At 38.3% G+C, this 21,830-nt stretch overlaps 1 protein-coding gene across 3 annotated transcripts in view; it reads left to right on the forward strand.

Annotated features, from left to right (window-relative positions):
* Positions 1–218: 218 nt before the first annotated feature.
* Positions 219–21,830, forward strand: part of GCNT1 (glucosaminyl (N-acetyl) transferase 1) — a 28,481-nt gene continuing 6,869 nt past the window's right edge. The window contains exons 1-2 of one of the 3 annotated variants that reach the window (XM_075211004.1): positions 219–481; positions 2,827–2,945. The gene's annotated coding sequence lies outside the window, so the exon portion shown is untranslated. Of the gene's footprint in view, positions 482–2,826; positions 2,946–4,215; positions 4,248–21,830 lie in introns of those variants that run through there. The other 2 variants (XM_075211003.1, XM_075211005.1) reach the window with 2 other exon arrangements.

Raw genomic sequence — 21,830 nt, forward strand, 5'->3', positions numbered from 1 at the left:
ATGACTCAGGCCCCATAAAACTACCTTGCATTTGGAGACATTGTAGGATAGATTGCTCGATCTGCATAGTAGCACAAGACTGTGGATGCGTTACCAGTGACATCCACGTGGTGGCGCAGGTCTTCTGCATTCATTGGTACTACAAAGATGAAATCTAGACCAGGGAGAATTATAAAATGTTAACGCTTTCATGCAGACATTCTAGGATGACGCCACTGTAATCCAACCCTGGCAACATAACATCACCCCCTAGGTAGACGTCTTTTCAGTGCAAGTGGGAATCAAGGTGGGGATTGCCAGGAGGTGGTGCCAGAAGGGAGGTGCCGCGCAATGATGGAAAGGATGAGGAAGTGCGAGAGATTTGGTGAAAGCCTCAGTGTATATGGATAACAGTTCTTTAATACAACAGGCTTTCCGATGTGAGGCTCGCCCCCATCAAGAACCCCGAGGATGAAAATCACATACATGGAGTTGCTACAAGGTAAACCGCAACAAGGAAACCACGCCAAGTGGCACTGTCCTTTCCACGGCTGCTCTTTCCACTCTGTATAAAGTAACGCTTCATGCAGGATATTTGGCGAGTGTAGTGCGGTCTAGGAACGTGCAGGGATGGTGTGTCGTGTCTAGTTGGCTTGTGATGTGCTTAGAACTGATTTACTGCGGCTGTAATTCTAATACTTACCCTATAGATTGAGGATGTTTTTGGGTTTACATCTCTGTGCCAAAAATAAGCTCATGCATTGGGAATGACAAAGAAAACCGGATGAGCACAATATATAGGTTTTATGTTAAATGTACTTTGTGAATAGTGTACCTTCAAAAAAAATATTCATAGGATTGGAATGAATATAGGTGTGATTACAGATGTGAAAACGTATTGAAATAAATAAATCACAGATAAAATATTCTCGGGTTACCGTCAAACAACACTTCTTTTCAGGTATAAAGTTAACATCCACTTTTCGGTCTTGCTCTGATTTTCCGCTACAGATCTGCTACAAGTAAGGCAGGTGTCAGGTATACTATATACATATTTATTTTTTTGTGTGACGGGGGAACAGTAAAATGTGGTGTTGAAAAATTCGGTAATGACACAGCTTAAAGTGAAACGTGGTGTTTCCTTATCCAGTGAGGCTGTTTCAGGAGATTTCAGCTGTGCTTGAACCTGAATCTCTTGTTTAACTTGTGAGATAGGGTCCTATATGTGTAAGTGAATGCCTGACCGGGGCAGGGTCACCTGCATTTTATTCCATTAAAAATGTTCCTAACAGGCAACTGAGTTGAGCCTTGCCCCCCTGGGCTAAAATTTGCCAGCCCTCCCCTGATCTCTGACCACACTAAGGCTTGAGTCATTAAGGAGAGCAAAGCATAAAAAAAGGAGTAACCTTGCACCTGGGCAAAACCATGTTGCCTTGAAGGGGGAGGTAAATTTAAAATGTGGGGATAGATTTATAGTTTGGATAGGGCATGTCCTAAGTTTTACTTTAAATTTCAGTGTAAAATTAAAGCTATCAAGTATTTGTGTTCTAGATGAAAAAACATCCAGTATTTAACTTATGTGCAAAATAATAAACTAATTTGGATCTCTTGCATTGTAACATGGTTTGTCCCGGAGAACATTTACTCCTTTTTTTGCCTTTGTTTCCTTAATGACTCGCGCCCTAAGTATCCAAGTGCCAAATCTGTCATGTTAGGCTCCTTTGTAGGGCCACATTAGATTCAAACTGTTTAATTGGCACTGAGTGGTAGAATCTGCACTTGACGGTGCAGATCACATTGTCATTTTGAGTCTTGTTTTAAATTTCACAAAGTTTGGGATTGGACACTTCTGATTTATTCTCTGATTTGGGTTAAGAGCATTTTAGCTTAAACAAAGTGAACGGAAAATAATTAGGTTAGAAATAAGGTTGTTCCCATATTGTAAGCAGTTTGATTTGTGTACGTACAATAGATTTCCTGTCTGCAGTTACCCTTCAGTTGACAACATAAATGACGGTGGGAGGACAATAGATTACACTTTGCTATACAGCAAGAAGAGATGCATATGAAATTTATTAAGTGTTTTGTAAATTGACAAGAACTTATGAATGGAAAAGGATGATTTATTTATTTTACTTTTTGATGAACCTGTTTCTTTTTGTTTGGTTTGTTTTTGTTTTAGATTTGGCAGCCCATGGCAGCACCGCTTTAAAAACAAAATACACCTGTTGCTTATTAGAGGGATAGCCCATAAACTAGCTGCCTTTATTGTAAGCAAGCAGCAAATTCTCTTTAGTAAACTGACTCTAATCTTATCCCTAAACACAATTTCTAGCTCTTCTCAGTCTCATGTTGAATGCATCTCACTTTTTATACATTATAGCAAATGCAAGTCTAAGCAATAATAAGCCAATTATTGGAAGAGGGAGGGAGTCTTTGCTGTTAATATTGCACATGAAGTGATTGTTGGATATTTGCAGATATGTAACAGAAATATCCAAAGTGAAAAAGTTGTATTTCCAATGCTTGATCACTGCCTGAAAGGTTGCACATGTTGCTTTTACCAACCTTTTAAATTGCTTCACATTAATTGCAGCTTACTCTGTAATCACAAACTGCTGTTTTATTTTATGACTTTTATCCCTGTAGCATTTGATTTCTATTGTTATTGCATTTTATTACTATATTTGATGTAATTCAAATGATCATACAATTTCCTTTGGTATGAGATACTGAAAATAAAAATTTTATAGCAACCGAAGAAATTACAATTTTAACGTGTGAAGCTATTTATCTTTATAATCCTTTGCACATTCAGGATTACACATTGGAACTTTATTGTTTCAGGATCACAGCCAGGAGATAACTGTCACTGGGTGAGAGAGACTGATATTCCAGCTCAGAAGATATGTAATGAGTGTAACCCTGTCTTTGCTTGAACACTGACAGACATGCCAACAATCGAGGTTGGTAATGAAGCAGAAATACCTCATTACTAATAGTAATGCAGTGTGTGTAATCAGAGGTAGTGTAGCCGATCGGTGTTCAGTGCAGGTCAGGAAACTGATCAATGTGATAATATAGTGGAAAATGGTCAGAGAGATCATCTTTTCGTCCTCCATGAATTCCTCTGCTAGAGAGGATAAGCTCCATGACACACTGAACACTTATACCTGTGAGGCAGGGAGATTTAGGATGACAGGCAGGAGATAAGTCTAGGAGGCAATTGTCTTCTACACAAATGTGGGGAGTTGTTATTTGTGCTTTGGAACCAGGGCCGTTTCTAGACCAAGTGGAGCCTTTGGCGTGCCGCACCACAACTCCCATCCAAAAATAACAGAATAAATCCTTTTGTGTTTGTGTCACGTCCCCACAAATAATCCTACTAGGAAAATAAGCCTAGTAGGATTGTGCATTAAAATTCAGCCTGCGGTAAGTGCAGATATATATGTGTGTGTGTGTGTGTATATATATATATATATATATATATATATATTAACCCGTGCATGATACTCATGCATTCTAGTCAAATCAAGCTACTTAAGGTCTTAAAAAGGTTCTTGTCATGCATTTGGGCCTAGCCCAGGCCTCCTCAGGGGAAGATCGTTACTTCCCGACGCAAGCGCCCTTTTTAATGTGTGTTCATGAGGTAAAATTACCTCACGAAAATGAGTTTGACACCTCAACTCGTAAATTTAGCCTTTACTACCCCTCCCACGGGGTGAAGGGGGGATGATGGAAGTTAACTGACTTGACTATTCTAATTTTTTTGTCAAATAATGTCAGTATACCAAATTTCAGGTCAATTGGATGAGCCCTTTCTGAGAAAAGTTTTTTACACACACACACACACACACTAACGCACGCCTCTACACATGTGTGTTCATGAGGTAAAATTACCTCACGAAAATGAGTTTGAGCCCTACCAAATTTCAGCCCTTTTTGAATTTTTTTTCCCACACACACTAAGAATTTAGTAGGTCAGTGTATAACTCTGCCCAGCAGGTGGCGCTGCAACTTGGTTTTTTTTTCCACACACACACACACACAGACGCCACTAAGCATTTATATATTAGATATATATTACACACCATACTTGCCTATTGTTCTGCAACATCCCAGGATAGTAGATTCCCCCACCCCCCTGCCAAATCATACCTCTCCTTTTGTAAAAGGGGCGGGGCCCTAATAACACGTTGTAAGTCATTAGGCCACGCTGGAAAGGGTCCTTATGGCACAATCTCCAGGAGGAGAGGTCCAGAAAGTAGGTAAGTACGTATTATACATAGATTATATATTCATAACAGCTATATATATATATATATATATATATATATGTGTATATGTAAATTATATTTTCTAGTACATGTATATATTGCTGTTATAAATTTTGGAGTTGTTTGGAATAAATACCTTTTTTCTGGAGAATGTTGTGTGTTCAACTTCCTTTTGTGCCACCTCATCTGGAGTTATGCACACACACATGTCGACATGGTGGTTATTAACACAATTATGAGATTAGAAGATATCTGAAGCTAATAACTAATGATATAATAAGTGTGTTATTGCATAGCTATTAAATAAGATACAATGTATAATAAGGCATTTGTATTAGAAATTAATATAAATGTATATGTATTAGAATTAGGGATAACACTGCATATACTATTAGCTGACATTCACAGCTCAGCCAGCAACTTGTTATCAAGAAGATTACATGCTCTAAATATTGTGCTGAGTTGCAATCCTATAGCAACCAGAGGAACTGCCTTAAGTATGTGATCTGTATGGACGTTTCGATATGGAGAATGGGCTGACACAATGAAAATATTAGACCAATAATAAAATGAAGCAAGATGTTTTTTTCTTTGAATTTGAAATGGAGCATCAGGGTGTAACTGATGCATCTGAACGATGCGACTGGAGGCCTGTTCCTCTAAGATATGTTTTCTGTTTTCTTAGAAATGGGAATGTACGTGTTAGAATATCATGAATATGTAATTAGTTGTGTATCTTGTATCCCATAAATATCAAGTGTGATGAAAGAAGTCGAAAGCTTTTTGACTGAAGCCAAACAGAGATGTATACTCTCGTTTTGTAAGGCGGATGTTTTGCTTGCTGTTTATCTTTTATTTTGAGGTAGACTTCTTTTCTGGACATTCAGTTATTTCAGACTTATTAGGGTGTATTTGGTGGTATACCGACACTTCATCTACTATCGTTGTAAAACTCAAATCCCATTCACTTACATTTCCACTACGTTTTTCATACCTCCACTTCGAACATATATTTCTGTGTGTGTGTGTATGTGTGTGTGTGTGTGTGTGTATATATATATATATATATATATATATATATATATATATATATATATATACACAAGTTAACCCGTGCATGATACTCATGCAGTTTTTTTGTCAAATAATGTCAGTATACCAAATTTCAGGTCATTCGGATGAACCCTTTCTGAGAAAATAGTTTTTTCCACACACACACACACTAACACACGCCGCTACACATGCAGGGGCGGATCTAGAAAATGTTTGTTCCCCGGGGGACGTTAGGGTGGGCGATTTAGGCCCCGTCCCCTTTACGACTTCTGAGGCTGCCGGGGTCTCCACAGTATGTGCAGGTCCGCTCGGCAGTGACAGGCAGGAACAGTGTGCTGCCCGGCTGCTCTGATTGTGTTTAAAACACAATCAGAGCAGCCGGGCAGCACACTGTCACTGCCAAACGGACCTGCACATACTGTGCAGCCGTCGGCAGCAAACCCCTGCTAGGAGGGGCGATTGCCCCGATCGCACCCCCCTTGATCCGCCACTGTACGTACACATGTGTGTTCATGAGGTAAAATTACCTCACGAAAATGAGTTTGACCCCTCAACTCGTCAATAATGTCAGTATACCAAATTTCATATATATATAAATGGCACTCACAGGACTTTTACAGATTGTTAAAGTATTTATTCCATTAGAAAATAAGTCGATATATATTATACACACACACTTTTAGTGAGATGCTATGAGTCAGAATTGCATTAAAAATTATTGTTGCTTAACTCCTCTACAGTCTAGTAACCTGGTAGGATACTACAACTAAGGGGCCCAGTGTGCGCAACCGCCAGAGGATGAATGACTAGGATACAGAAGCGGCGTGACTATCGCTAGCCCATCCTTCAGACCCCTCACTCTCTTTTTGTATACTCAAAAATAAATGCTGTGTGGCCACCAAAAATCCAGGCAACAACCCCATAAATGCAATAGTATTAGTTATGATTGAGGTCATTATGTTTCCTCAAAAGGCATATTTTATCAGTTTAAAAAAAGTGTGTATATTTCACATTTCAATGTGTTTTTTATGCAAGTGAAAGGGTGTTGAGCTATAGTGATAACTCATAGCATCTGATCGCTTTAGTTATTAAGTTAATACATGGAAAAAAAATTCCATCAAACTTTATACTTCTTCCCTATTTGTGCTCTAGATTCTGTCAAAGAACCGGGAATGGGAGGATTTTTGTTTTTTTAGAAAGTTTGATAAACGTATTTATGCCATAGTGTGACTGCAGTGAGAATCTTATTAGAAGTATCAGAATATTGAAATCTATGGTAAATAAAAGTGAAGGTATTGAACATAAATAATAAAGTGAGACAACAAGCCTAGACTGTTTCACATGTGATTTATTGGGAACATCAATAAAGATATCGCTGAGTACACTCACAAGCTTTTAAATATCATTTTATTCACATTATCAATTCATTAGTTCACTGCTTTTAGTTTTAATTTTGAAGGAAGTTTTTAATAAGTTACATTTTAATACACCTACTGGGTTTCGCATTCAGTATACAGATATTTGTTTCTCTGAGACTCGGTGCGCCATATAAAAAAAACATTTCTTTCTAATGTTGCACGTTCTAGGAGATGACAGAATATGGTTGCTATAAAAATTTGAGCTGATGAAATGACCACTAAGCTTAAACGTGGTTTTGGATGATAAAAAAGAAGCTAATAACATTTTTTTTTTTTTTTATCTATGTAGGTTTTGCTAATGTTTCATAAGATCTTTAGAATAATAAGGGTTTGATCTTGGGGACTGTGTGTTTTATCTGCGTATGGATGCTAGATCACAGGGACAATTTAGAGCTCCATGATTTTCTGTCCCGAAATTTGCAACATTCTCTAGCGAGTTTATGTTTTGACAGTCAGATTAAACTTTGTGGTTCTAGAATGCTGATCACCGGTCGTAATATTTACATGTTGATGTCAAGCGTTGCATACAAATATTCTTTCTTCAGAATTGTGCAGTTGCCTGCACAAAAACTCATAGGTCCTGAGTCATTAAGTAGTAAGTAAGGCAAAAAAAAGAGTAAATATTCTCCGGGACAAACCATGTTACAATGCAAAGGATGCAAATTAGTTTATTTTACACAAAAGTTAAATACTGGCTATTTTTTTCATGTAGCACACAAATACTTGATAGCTTTATTTTTACACCGAAATTTAAAATTGATCTAGGACATGCCCTTCCCCAACTATAAATCTATCCCCACATTTTAAATGTATCTCCCCCTCCAATGCAACATGGTTTTGCCCAGGTACAAAGTTACTATTTTTTTTATGCTTTGCTCTTCTTAATGACTCAGGCCCATAGTGTTTTAAGACGCCAGTGTGTTCTTGTCCTTTACTGCCAGCTGCTTCACAAAGGTTTATGTTTAACATAGCTTGAGTTTATAGCAATGGAACTTAAAAGGCTGTCATTATAAATTCTTTATGTATGACAACGTGATGCCAGTGCATCTATTACTTTTATAAAACTTGTGAGACATAGTGGTGGTCATAAGAAATGTAATGGAAATAACATAGATAGCAGCGGGGTGCTGAGGAATGGAAATGTAATGCAGAAGCTTAAGAAACTTCTTTTTGGTTAAGTTTACCTCTGGTTTTAAGATGAAAATTCACACACAATTCTACAATTCTTCCACTTTTAAAGCCAACGGCATACAAAGAATTAAAAGTTTTCTTTCATTTTTTTTTTTTTTTTTAAAGACACGTGCCCCCCTTCCCAATAGGATTAATCCTAGTGCTCCCAGCAAAATCAGGGGGACAAAAAGTGTGCACCCCCCCCCCCCCTTCCCCAACACACACACCCAGCCTGCTGCTGAAAGCATTAGGGCTCTTACCACACCCCTGGGCAGTCGGTGTGTGGTAATAAAAGTGTATTTAATAGAAAAGACACTATTTTGAGTTGTGCACTACAGATCCCAGCAAGCCCAGGTTGCCATTAACAATCTGGGAATGTTGGTGCTTGTGGTGGTACTACATGGCAGCCAGGGCCTGCTGACACTTGGGGAACCCATGCCCTGGGTCCAGCTGTGACTTGTTGTGCCCCAACACAAAATTTAAACCATACACCTCTCTGCAACCACCAAATTTAATTTACAAATAAACAACCCCAGCAATACTTACCAACGTCTGTGTTCTTTATCTGTAAATGATCCAAATCTTGTAATCTTTAACTGAGGGGTTACTTCAATGCATTCAATTGACCCCTGACCCATTGCCTACAACGCATGTCGAAAATGTGATGCTGGTGCAGGACATGCTTGACCTGTATCAGTGCATAAGTATTTTTACCAAATGTTAAAAATGGTGATTACGGTCTGACCATAGCAGTGCTCCCTGCAAACGCCTTTTTTCTTGGACATAGCAGAATAAACCATAAATAAAACCAATTCTATGGAGAACTTACAGAACTGAGCGCAAAGAGCTGTTCTTCCAGTGGTCAGACTCCATTCCCCAAACACTTGTTGTGCCTAGTGGTACTGACACTCAAGGGGTTACTTTGATTTATCCATTATGAAAGTCACCCCATCATGGATAAATCAAAGCAACACCTTCAGTGCCATTACTTTTGGCACTGATTTTGTTTTTTTCTTTTAAATTGCTGTTCATGTGCAGAAAATGTTCTCATATTGACTGAACCTCTCTAGACGAAGAGCACCAGAACTGTGTCATCGACGTGATACAACGCTAAGCCTGTGCCCAGGTAGCTTTAATCCTTTTTTTTTTTTTTTTTTTTTTAAGTTTTAAAAAAAAAACAAAAAAAAACCCCCACCTTTTTTTAGACTGTATCCCAGGCTGGTGTTGGTTGGACCAACCAGGTTGGATCTGCCAATGCCAACAGTCAGCTCTGGTTTTGCATGGTTGCAATCTTTTATAAATTGTGTCTGAGTGGTTTGACCCAGCACGTAAGGGGTATATTGGGGTGAATATCCCTAAATAGTAGGGTTGTCCAAAGGTGGATAATTCATTTTTTGATTGTTGATCTTTATATGCAGCAGGAAATACACAGTAGGTTCACCAGGCCTCTCTACACTGACATGTAATTATATCCACTGTGTGCTAACCACATGTACAACACTGACACAGAGCTCATAAGACTAACTAACACGGACACAGAGCTCATAACACTGTAACAAGGTAAAACCTGTTGTTAGTTATTTCATCAATTTTGGTATGTCACTGTCTAACATGTACACAACGGCTGCTAAACTACGCTTTCGGTTCAAGATTAATGTGAGGAAAGATATACTTTATAGTTTAACATATAAAATGACAGTTGTATCAAATTAGCAAAACAGAATACTGTTTGTTTTTTTGTTTGCTTATGTAGTATAGGAAATCTGACTGGTTTGTCATAAGGAGTGTAAATGTGTACATTGTTTGAAGAAAGACCACATTTTAAAATAGTTTCATAGGCGATCAGTATGGAGGTTTTTGGGTTTTTGTTTTTGTTTTTTTGTCCATGTATTGGAGGGTGGCAGCTCATTACCGATCTGTATTGTGAAACACAATACATGTAGAAGACCAACCTGCTTCTGATTAGAACAGTATGGCATTTGCAGTGCTTCAAGAGTTTTGTTTCAGCCTTGTGTTTTGACAGCTGAATGAAGGAGGGGGTCTGCTGACATAAGAAACCTAAATTCTCAGTTAATGTATGTAATATATATATATAATATATATATATATATATATATATATATATATATATATATATATATATATATATATATATATATATATATATATATATGAGAGAGAGAGGAGAGATATAGCACTCTCTCTTTATAATTGTAGGTGACAGTCTAATTCCATAAGCTGTGAAACGGGGCCAACCCAAAAATGTTGAGAGGAAAAACAAAAAGAATTCTCCCACTCAGTGAGTAAATATAATAAAATATGTGCAATTGGCCACATACCAATGTAAGAATAATGAAAGCTTAACTGATCAATAGTTGTATGACTCCTCCACAACATCTTATTGGTCCAGAGTTTTCAGTTCTCGGTTCTTCTGAATTTTCAGTTCTTCTCAAATATAAAACGCCAACTTTAGTGTGGTACATTCAAAATATATTATTTAATGAAAGAAGGAATACATGTACATATAATTAAAAACATGACCTTTATCTGATAGAGGCCTCGCCTTCCAATTCTTCTGTCCCAATTCGGGATACACGGTCCAATCCAGGACATGATCCCTTGAAATCCCTATCGGTGAAGTCACAAACTACAGGTAATGTCACCAGGGGGTCACCAAAGTGTTGTGTATGAAGATTTATTTCAGATTTATGTATGTAATATGTATAATGTTTTAGACACTTCCTATAAAGTATTGTTATTTAAGTAATGACCATTAAAGCATTAATCTGTGCTTTCTGTCCTGTTATGCATCTGATCTCATTACCCTCTTTCCCCATCACCATCTTCTTCCTCCCCATAATTATCCATTTTCTCTCCCCTTCATGCTCTTCTCTCCACTCTCATCATTACTCTTCACTTATCACCAGTTTATCACCCCCCTTCCATGATCATAGTCATTCATAATAATTACTCTATGTAGCTCTTTTCTCCACATTACTGCAGAGGGTAAGGCAAGGTTGCTATTAAGCCCCATTGGAACTTACATTCTAAATTCTCTACCACCCAGACACCCACTAGGGTCTAATTAATACTGGTAAGTTCATTGTCAGAAGCCAGTTAACTTAATAGTATGTTTTTGGACTGAGTGGGAGGAAACCAGAGTACTTGGAGGAAAGCCATGCAAGCATGGGGAGAACATACAAGCTCCACACGGATAGGACTAGGGTAGGAATCAAACTCGTGACTCCAGCGATGTGAGGTGCTGACCACTGTGCCACCATGCTGCCCATCCATCATACCCACCCTCCATAAATCCTTCTCCGCCCTACATCCGTGGTAATCGGCTCCCTCTGATCAGCACATACAGTATGTACTACAAAACCATATATTATAAGCAAACAGATATGGCGCTTATACTCTATATATTCTCCAGAGACATCATAAATAGTCCAGAACTATTGGTAAAGTTCCAAAAAAAAAAAAAAGGAGCTTTTCAAAAAAGATAAAAAAATAATAATAATGTCTTCAATGTTCATACATATCTCAGTATAAATGGGATGTGTATCCAGATATTGATTCTCCACCGATGTTCATATATGTAAACAAACAGAAAAAAATGGGTTGAGTAATTTCATATATACTATATACTCTGCCACGATCAATAACCTCTTAACCCTCGTGTGGTATTGAAGATATTTAATTACCACCACATGTGACCACTGACTCCCGATTGAATAATACACTTACATATAAGTGTTTCTGTGATTTCAATAGTGGGAGTAGATTATACTTGCTGCTCCTCAATCAGATCCACATCATTCTCTGAGTAATTGCTCAAAAGAAAAAATAAAAGTGCTCCAAATGGTGCATTATCTTAATCAAACAGATTTAATATGAGCACAACATAAAAACACATATAAAAAGTGAGGTCATGGTGAAGTCGCTGAAAATCCTGAAAACAGTTGGACTCTTACCCCATGTGGGATGGTCTTAAGCATGTAGGTAAACCTTTTGTCCCTCTCCAAAAGATCGAGTTGCCGGCTGGTTACCGCTGCATACTCCACAATAATCGGGTTATGATTCCTCTCCTTTCAGGTGATCTGCGTACTTCCTCCTCCTAGTCACCGCCTCTGCCAACGCGTTTCAATTTGAAAAAATCTTTACTGATACTGCCTTGATAAAGATTTTTTCAAATTGAAACGCGTTGGCAGAGGCGGTGACTAGGAGGAGGAAGTACGCAGATTTGTCTTTATAAATATTTATATCTCTAGAAGTTTCACCAAGTTTTATTGATCATATTTTTTGGAGGAGGATTTTTCCAGGTGAGATCGTAGAATGAAAAGCCTTATTTTCTGTTAATGTTTCTCTGCAAAGCTCAGTAAAAAAAAGTTTTGTTCCTCACTCTTCATTTTTTGTTTTTTGTTAGTTCGGCAAATTTTTCTTTTCTATTGTTCCATGTTTATCAGCAAGGTTATTCAAACCTGACTATGTTGCCTATATCTGTACTTTCATTTCCTTAGTTTTACAGTTCAGTCTGGTATTACAAGAAGTTCTGTATTCAACTTTTATAAAGGAAATGACCCGTGACTTGTTGTCGTGCCTGGAATATCTCTGTGGTTAGACATAGCAAAGTGGACTGCTAAAATTTTAGGCTTTGCCATAGACCTGGTTGTGACCTATGGTAAAATTCCTTCTGGTAATAGAGTAGAACTATTACTTCTAGCTAGATATGAGTGAGGCATATCAGTTTGAAGCTGACAACATTTGCTACAAAGGGTGGGGGGGGGGGGGGGGATTCGATTTAGCTGCGAAATGTCCTCACTACCCAACGTGTTTTTCCAGTTTGGTCATTTGGGCAGTGACTTCTGACAGGGCTAGCCATGAGCATGCAAGTGTCCACAAGATTCCTGCAGGTTGTTTTTTTTTAAGCTCCCTGATTGCAATCCACCCGTCGGTGAAGGGAAATAAGAAAATGTAAAGGTGTACAAAAGTGCAACTGCAGCAAAAGAATATTAGAACCACTGCTGAATGTTTACTAAAATATAACCTAGTAAGAGTAGACAAGTATGTTTGCAACCTTAACACTGTGCTACTGTCAGGGTTTATTCTCCCACAAAATAAAACCACATCATGATATCAGGGTTTCAGACAAATACAAAACTGCTGCTGTGACCTCTGTAATAGCCTACTGTTCATGTGAGCTATAGTCGCATCACAGCAGGGCTTGTCTTTGCATGGTGGTTTGTTTTTTTTTAAAAAAAGGGACATCATTTTTGCCTGTTTTTATCCAGCCCTAAGTTGGTGGCATGTGAATATTATAATGAATAGCTGTAAGTAAATTTAATAAGAATGTTCGTTTATCTGAGCCACTGTGATGAGCTTTCTGGAAGAGCAGCAGTGAATAAAGCTGTTTAAAAAGTCTGTCTCTCTCGTAAATGCCTACAAAACACTCGGGTTTAAGCAAGTTTGCGGTTTTGAGCCACACAAATGACTTTTGCTAGACATTCCAGTGCTTTATTGCTGTCTCTGTGTTATAGAAAGTAAACAAAAAGTGCGTATTGTAAGATACAAGGTTATTTTTCTAATCTTAAAACAGTAATGTGTCTGCCCTTGGCTGTACTATAATGTAATCATTGATCATATGGTATCTGTTTTTCCATCTGCCTTGCTGCTTGAGTAATTTTCACAATGGAGTCTGACCAGTCCCACTTAATGCAGAGTTAAAAAGTAACTTTTCATGCTGATTTGCTTGGTAAAAGGATTATAGTTTATAGCTTCTAGTGTGTTTGTATATGTAGATAAAGGTGTAATTTAGCTTATGGTTTTCAGTTGGCTAATTATATTGTTGGCCCCAGTGATGGAAAATTGCGAGCTGTGGGCCCCTGTGGGGAAGAAGGAACTGGTGGCCCCAGCCCTCTGCATCTGCCATGTAGCGGGCCCTATTTATCTCCATGGGCCCCAGTGCACAGCACCTGCCGCACCAATGGTAGTTCCACCAATACCCTTAATATCCTAACTTCTGTTCAAGAATCATTAGCCAGAGAGCTCTGACCGGTGAAGCAAAAAGAGTTTAAACAAAGTCTATTCATCAACATTTATTTATATAGCGCCAGCAGATTCCGTAGAGTTTTAAAATTGGGTATACCCAGTAATAAAACAATACTGGGTAATACATACAGAGAGGTAAGAGGGCCTTGCATGCAAGCTTACAATCTATGGGAAAGTGGTTTGATACCCAAGGGCACGTGTTGCATCATATTTTGTTTTTGTCCAGCTAGAAAGTATTTAGTGGGCTGTATGTTCAGTGACACATATCAACACTATGTTGGTCAGAGGGTTGTTGTCTTGTGTTAGCTATGTAGAGGCTGGTAATAGGGTAACTTAGGGATATTAAGTATATTGTTGGGGTTTTGCTACAATGCCCTAATTGCTAACCCTGATCACTGACTTACTAACATGTCATGTCATACATTGAAAACCTCATATGGAAAGCCATTATTTAATGACCCTTCAGTTGCATAGTTGTCTAAAGCACCCTGTAGTAGCCTGTTGATGTACATTGCATAAATACTGCCCCAGCAACCACTGCACAATGAAGTGATTGTGTCATCGTACAGCGGAGACATGGCCATTATGGATCTGGGAGGGTTGCTTAGACCGATAGTGGCTGCAATGCCGCTGATTTAGGTACCGATATGTGAGAATAATTAAGCTTATTTCTAACAACAAACAGGGCGATTTGATAGTAATTGTATAGGGGATATGCATGTGCTTTGATCATTGACTATGTAATGTCGGAATAAATTTATATGGATCAGCGCTATGCATACTATTTCAGCTATATGGTTATGATTACTTACCATGAGCTGCCAGAAAAGAGCGAGAAAGAGATATATATATATATATATATATATATATATATATATATATATATATATATATATATATGCGCAATTTAGACTATCCTGGTTAAAAGGTTGTGATTATATAAAATCCATGAACTGCCAGAACAGAGAGATATAGATGTATATAGATCTCAGATTATTCTGGTTATAAGATTGTGATCATAAAAAATCCCATATTACAAGTATTGGTACTGGAACCAAATGGTACATATAATGGTCCCAAGTGGGGTAAATACCATTTTGCCTCCTGACATCAATCCTATATATTTTTGGTGTAATGCCCTGAGTGATATATATTTATAAATATCTATCACATATCTAAAAATTAATCGGGATATGTGAACTTTGTGAGTCACATATATTCAGATTATATTCCTAATATATTTGATATGATGAACAATATAACTTTATAATTGAATACTTTACTTTATCTATATATTAAATTCCTATTGGTCAGTACTCCTAAAGGTCTTAAAAAATGGGGAATTGCCAATAATAGGAATTTATATAGTCAGTTTTTAGGTATATGTACACATGAATCTCTATCCAACATTCCTCTGACTATCAGTGAACCGGAGTGCCTTTTTGTTCATATACTTATACCATTCTTTGGTTATGTGCTTAAGGGTTGCTTACTCATCCAGGAGGACTCCTGGAAATTTAAGAGTCTCCTGGACTTTCCAGGAGCGTAAGCAAGTATAATTTCCATGCAGTTTTGCAAGTTGCCTAGAATTGCACGTTTATGCCCTAAAAGAGGAACCTATGTCTGGCAGTGTGGAGCAGAGGAGAGATTTAACAGATTGTCCTTATCAAATACCTGAAATAACACACATTGTTCTGGTGCACAAAGGTTAGGTTGTTTTTTTACAGGAGACTGATCAAGGAGCAAGGTAATTATTTCCCTTAATTTCCTGTAGCAGTTCATTCTGAAGATATACATTTTGTAAACAGCCCGTCACATCAGGATTCCCTGTTTTAGCAAGTGATATCTTTTTATTAAGATGTCCTAAAGCATTTAGAGAACAAACGGTCAGAGGAATAACATCCAAAATCATCATCCAATTGATTGCAGTTTGTAGTATTATATATTCCTCTATGGCATCTAACAGCTAAGGCTAAGTCTATACTTAGTGTCTGAAAACATCACAATGGCTTGTGATAGTTACTGCTTTTGTTGTTATTATCGACCTGTTAAGGTAATTAACTGCTTTAATGATATCTTTATATCTTGATATCTGGAGAGCAATTCCTTAATTATTACAGCCAAACAGCTGATTAATTCAGGGCTGGTGAAGCTGGTGTAAATATATATTTTTATCTATGATTTAGTATACTAATCGTCTGCATGAATGTACCGCGCTTTCTCTGTGACATCAGAATCGTTGGAAAGATGTACACAAATCAACTTTTCTGCTTGTATCTTTAACATATTCAACAGCCGCTGAACAATAAGAAATATTTCATCCTTCTGTATCAAAATAATCCTTCTCCTGCTACTTACAGGGCGTTGCTGAGAAGCACTGCTTGCAAAATTGTTTTGTGTTTTTTTTTTTTTGCATTACTAATAGGGAAGTTGGTAAGCTGTTCATACAGCTGATAGTATTCTATGCCTACCGTTCTGGTTTTTAAAAGCCTAGTGTTTTCATGCATATCCATATTCTCCTTTAGCCTTTCATGATGAGCTTTGTGCATAATATCCTGATTCATCATCTTACCTTTTCTCATCTTCATCTTACCCATTTTATCAATATCCTTTTTAAGATGTGAACGCTACGTTACATTTTGACTTAATTGAGCATATGCGGGCAGATGAAAGGTCATCTAAGTTATGACAAAATGGAATTTCTGGTCAGCTGATGGTCACCATCTTTATATGGTAACCAACTGATCCTGGAAGCTGCTGGTAGAGTGATAGAGTCCCCTAACTGACTGACTCTATACTAGGTGGCTTTTAAGCTGGTGTCAGGTTAAGTAGTTTGCATGGGATGTGGCCAGTATTATTACACACTAGACACCATCACAATTTGCATAATTATTACATTAGTACTGCAACAAACGGTAAATATATTTTATGGTGAAAGCCCCATATTAAATATTAAGGTATACATTGTCTCTTGCTGCTTTGGAAGATCTTGCCTTCATTTAACAACTTGCTATGATTTATCTAAGTAGAATCACTGTAGGAATAGCTCATTATGCTTGCATCTAAAGCATGGTTTTATAACTCATTCCTTGGCCTTAATTAATGTGTTAAGTTTGTAGTGCATAAACACATTACGATGTCTTTTTCCACCGGTAAAATCTATTTCTCTGTAGCCATCACACACCTATTCTATAAAAACTGTCTGTCTTGTGGAATTGTCTTGTGCAATATGAACCTTACCAGGAAATGCTGATTGCAGCGCTGTACAGAGAACTCGCTCACACCAGTCCCTGCCTCATTGGAGTTTACAGTCTAAATTCCCTAACATACACACACAGAGACCAAGAGAGACTAAGGTCATTTTTTAATAGCAGCCAGTTAACCTACTAGTATGTTTTTGGAGTGTGGGGGGAAACCGGAGCACCCAGAGGAAACCCACGCAAACACGGGGAGAACATACAAACTCCACACAGATAAGGCCATGGTTGGGAATTGAACTCATGACCCCAGTGCTGTGAGGCAGAAGTGCTAACTAACTACTTAGCCACTGTGCTGCCCTTTTTAACAAGTACAGCTTTCTATTTTACAAGTGTGCAGAACTTGAATGTGACCAAAACCACTTGTAGTGCTTAACCAGTCAAAAACCTCTTTTAATATTATAAAAACAGCCGTCTCTTATCTGTACATGCTTGAGAAGGTTTTGCATGCCCTAAATTCCAGGAGTTGAGAATGCCATTTTATGATGTAGGATGGAACTGAACTTACATTGTACTGCTGTCTTTGCTGGTAGATGAACAAATTCAGATTATGTGCAAGGCTCTATTCAAGTGTATCAGGGACTTTGTTTAAAATGACAATGTGCATGGTGTTACCTTTTTAAATGTGCCATTTACGCTTCAAAGGCTGAACTTAGAGAAAGTGAGCAGCATCCCCACAAATGTGACAACAAAGTGAGAAGTGCAAAAGAAAACTTTTTTATTTGTTTTTAAATGCACACACTCCAGTAGTATTAATAATTCATACCATCTATTGAACTGACAACAGTTCATGTGTATTTCACAAATGGCTCTTTCTCATACAAACAAGTTGTATTTTACACATAGTTTTCCTTGATAAAATGTTTGCATTTTCTTTTGAGTAATCCTTAAATTTATTAGTAAGAAGAAAAAAATCTTTCAAATACAAACCCTTTCTAAGAAACTTTTTTACATCTGGATAAATATTAATAGCTTGGTACCGTTGCACTTTGTAAAAAGCACATATTTAAGCAGAGTAGAAAAACTTTCCTTGCAGACATAAAGTACTGCTTTCATACCCAAATCTACTGGCAAGCCTTGTGTTAGTCCACATGAACAATGGTGGACTTTCATACAGCTGTTCTCAATTGGGAACACGTCCCACATAAACATTTAACCTTTCTAGACATTTTCATGTTTTATTTTACGTCTAATCATTATATCAATGTGTGCTTGTGATTAGTATGCTGTGCTTAGTCATGTTCGAATAGGCATTTTCTATTTCCATTGAGATATTTGTAGTTTAAAAAAACTTGCATATTTTCTTTTGTCCACTTTGTTATGTATGGAGGTTTTACTTGCGGCAGACAAAAGTTCTTTATGGACAACAGAAGTTATTTGTACAAAACAGCCCTTCTGCATATTTTGGGAGAAACATTCTAAGAAAGCAACAACTATAATACAAAATTCTTATTTTCTAACTAAGGAACTATGACAGGGGCAGCACGGTGGCTTAGTGGTTAACACTTCTGCCTCCCAGCACTGGGGTCATGAGCTCAATTCCCAAGCATGGCCTTATTTATGTGGAGTTTGTATGTTCTCCCCGTGTTTGCTTGGGTTTCCTCCCACACGCCAAAAATATACTGGTAGTTTAGTCGGCTGCTAACAAATTGGTCAGTGTGTAGAGCAGCACATAGTATTTCAGGAGATGTGTGCTGACCTTGTGGCCAGATAACTGCGAGTGGCAGGGGCAATGTAGCCCATGTTGATAATGTGAGGCTCCTGTCAAATGCACCTTCAGGATGTGTGTTCTAGTACTATAAAACACACATAACATTTTTACCACAGCAGTAACATCACAAAGTGACCATAAACTTTCATATAAAAAGAAACCTCCGACACTACAGAGAAGGAAGCAGAACACAGGTAAACAGTGGTCACGATACAGAAGAGAAAATGAGTCTGAAATTAGGAGAGAGCCCACTCAAACCCCTTTTCTGATTGAAGTCAGGAAGGGTTTAATGTGCAGAAGAACTCTCTAATACATATCTATGGACATATTTGATAAGTAATATTTATATGATCAGCAACGTCTAATGCCTGAACATGCAGTTTGTGCTTCTTACCTGTTCCAGAAGATCCTCTTTTATAATGGTAGCTTTCGTACAGATCCCATGACCCACAGCACTCAGCCTCTGTCTTTACTCCAAGCCAGCTGTCACATAAACCGAGCCATAGCTATCATTGTAAAGAGAATTGAGCAGACCTCCCCAAACCCCCATGAGCCCCACTTTTTTACTACCACCTTTTTACTAGTCTTTAATGGTCATATAGGGTTTTGTTTTTTTACAGAAACTTATCACCATATTATTGGCTTGTGTGTATGCAAAAAAAGAACGATTGTTGCCTGATTTCAGGGAGAGTGAGACTCTGCAGGGGGGAGTGAGACTCAGCAGCCTATTGGGAACATTTTAACTAGAAATGGTCAGGCTCGGTTTTGGAAAACCGAGCCCACCCGAACATAGTTGTTCCAAGTACCAAGCCGAGCCAGCTCGGTACTTTCGCGCACCCTCGGAACTGAAAACGAGGCAAACGTCATTGTCGTATCCTCAGATCTCGTGCGTTTTGGATTTTATAAATAACGCCCTCCATGGAGATCTGGCGCAATTATACAGAGAGACACAGAAGGGGTAGCAGGGTTGTTGGCAGTCTCCAGTGGAGTTGGGCAGCATCAAGCTAGAACAGAAAGAGGAGTAGTGGCAGTGTTCTTAAGTCTCCAGTGACATTCTCCTGTGCCATAGTTCATATAGAAACAGGAGGGGTGGCACTGTCCTTGCCACTCTCCAGTGTCAGGGACGATGGTCACACAGAAACAGGGGTACCAGTGTTCTTGTCACTCTCTAGTCTGTCATAGTGATAATAAATCAACGTCATGTGCTAAAGCCTATATTCAATTGCATAGTGGTTTTAAGTCACTGAAACAAAAATGTAAAAAAAAAAGCTTATACCCTTTTTATCCCAAGGAAAATTCCATCTTGCACCACTTTTCCTTTCAGCTATCGTTGTGTGCCAATGTTACCTACCTGTGCTATAAGTGCTGAAGTTTGTTTTCAATCATCCTTTCAATTGCTTCTCTCTTGTACGTGTGACCACATACTTTGTTTTTCACTGTGTTCAACATCCCCAACTGTTATAGGAGTGCTCTGGGAGACAGCGATCTCCTCGTCTTCATCTTCCAAATCATTGTCTGCAGGTGCTGGTGACACACCCATTTGTTTTCTCAGGTCTCTTAGCTGTTCTTTAAACTGGACATATTTATCATCCTGCCTCAGGTCCTCCTCTGTATTATTCTTCTGAAGTGCAGTGTATCTCTCATATACAAGCTCTCCTAAATCCGGGATCTCATCCGGTGGGTCACGTTTTAATGTAAGTAAGGACTCCTCAACTGCATCTATATAATGGTATAAATCTCTGTTCAATGCAGCGTATTCCAACAAGACAGATTCCATGCTGCCCACATTTTCCGTGTCACAGTTTGTCTGAAGCAAATCTAATGACACTCCAGTTGTAATATCCATTCCTGCGTCTACATAAGTTTGGCAGTTCTTCAGGGATGAGAGGGAGGTATCCAGAGAGGAGAAAGAGATAAAAGATGCAGCACGAGCAGACATGGTTTAATAATGGAGAGTTCATTGACAGCACTGTTGGGCTTTAAGGCAGCTTAGCTATTGGTTTGTTTGGGCCCCCACAAAACAAGCTACCAAGCACTTCAACCTCCATGTGGCACTGCTTGTTGCTGGAGTGCTTGCTTTGTTAAACTGTACATGTCCTTTTCAATATCTTGCATGAGGGGGTAGAAGGAACCCCAAGGACCATTCCATCCTGCACCACTTTTCTTTTTTTTTTCTGCCACTGCTGTATGGCAATGTTTCCTAGATGTTCTATGAACTGCCGTGTGTTTGTGTCGTTGCTCTGTGACTTAGCATCCAGTCAGCTCTCTGCAGTCTTTGTCTGAACGTGGATGAAAATAATATTGTGACCTGTGAGGTGGTCAAAATTGACTGGAAATTAGTGTTATTAAAGTTAATAAATGTAACCAAAACCAAAACACGTGAGGGCGGATTTGCCAAAACCAAAACACAAACTTAATCCAGATCCAGATGCAAAACCAAAACACGGGGGTCAGTGAACATCTCTAATTTTAACAGAAAAAAAATGCAGCTAGCCCAAGGTTCACTATAGCATCGACCCGGGGGCAGATGCTTCCCTGCCCCCCAGCCCAGTCTAAATATAAACTGTGTCTGTCCATGAGTGCATGTGTGTAATGCTGACGACACATGGATATATGCTGCTGCTTGACTTGTGAGCCAACTGGCATGATCTGTCCAATTTGGTTACAAATGGAGTCAAAAATTGGATGAGATCCAGCCCTTTGGTGGATGTACACATCCAACTGCATTTTCAAATATTCTTTATAATTCAGTCTAGTGTGATCTGACCTGTTTTGGGGATATAGACATTAGGATATTGAGCCAATTGCTTGATATCTCAGCGTGAAGCCAGTTTAATGTGCCTTCATGAAGACTCTCCTAGTTAGTGTTATCCTTATGTTACACACCATGGGCATGATTCATTAAGTAATGGCAAAA

This window comes from Mixophyes fleayi, chromosome 1, assembly GCF_038048845.1.
Source record: "Mixophyes fleayi isolate aMixFle1 chromosome 1, aMixFle1.hap1, whole genome shotgun sequence".
NCBI lineage: Eukaryota > Metazoa > Chordata > Amphibia > Anura > Limnodynastidae > Mixophyes > Mixophyes fleayi.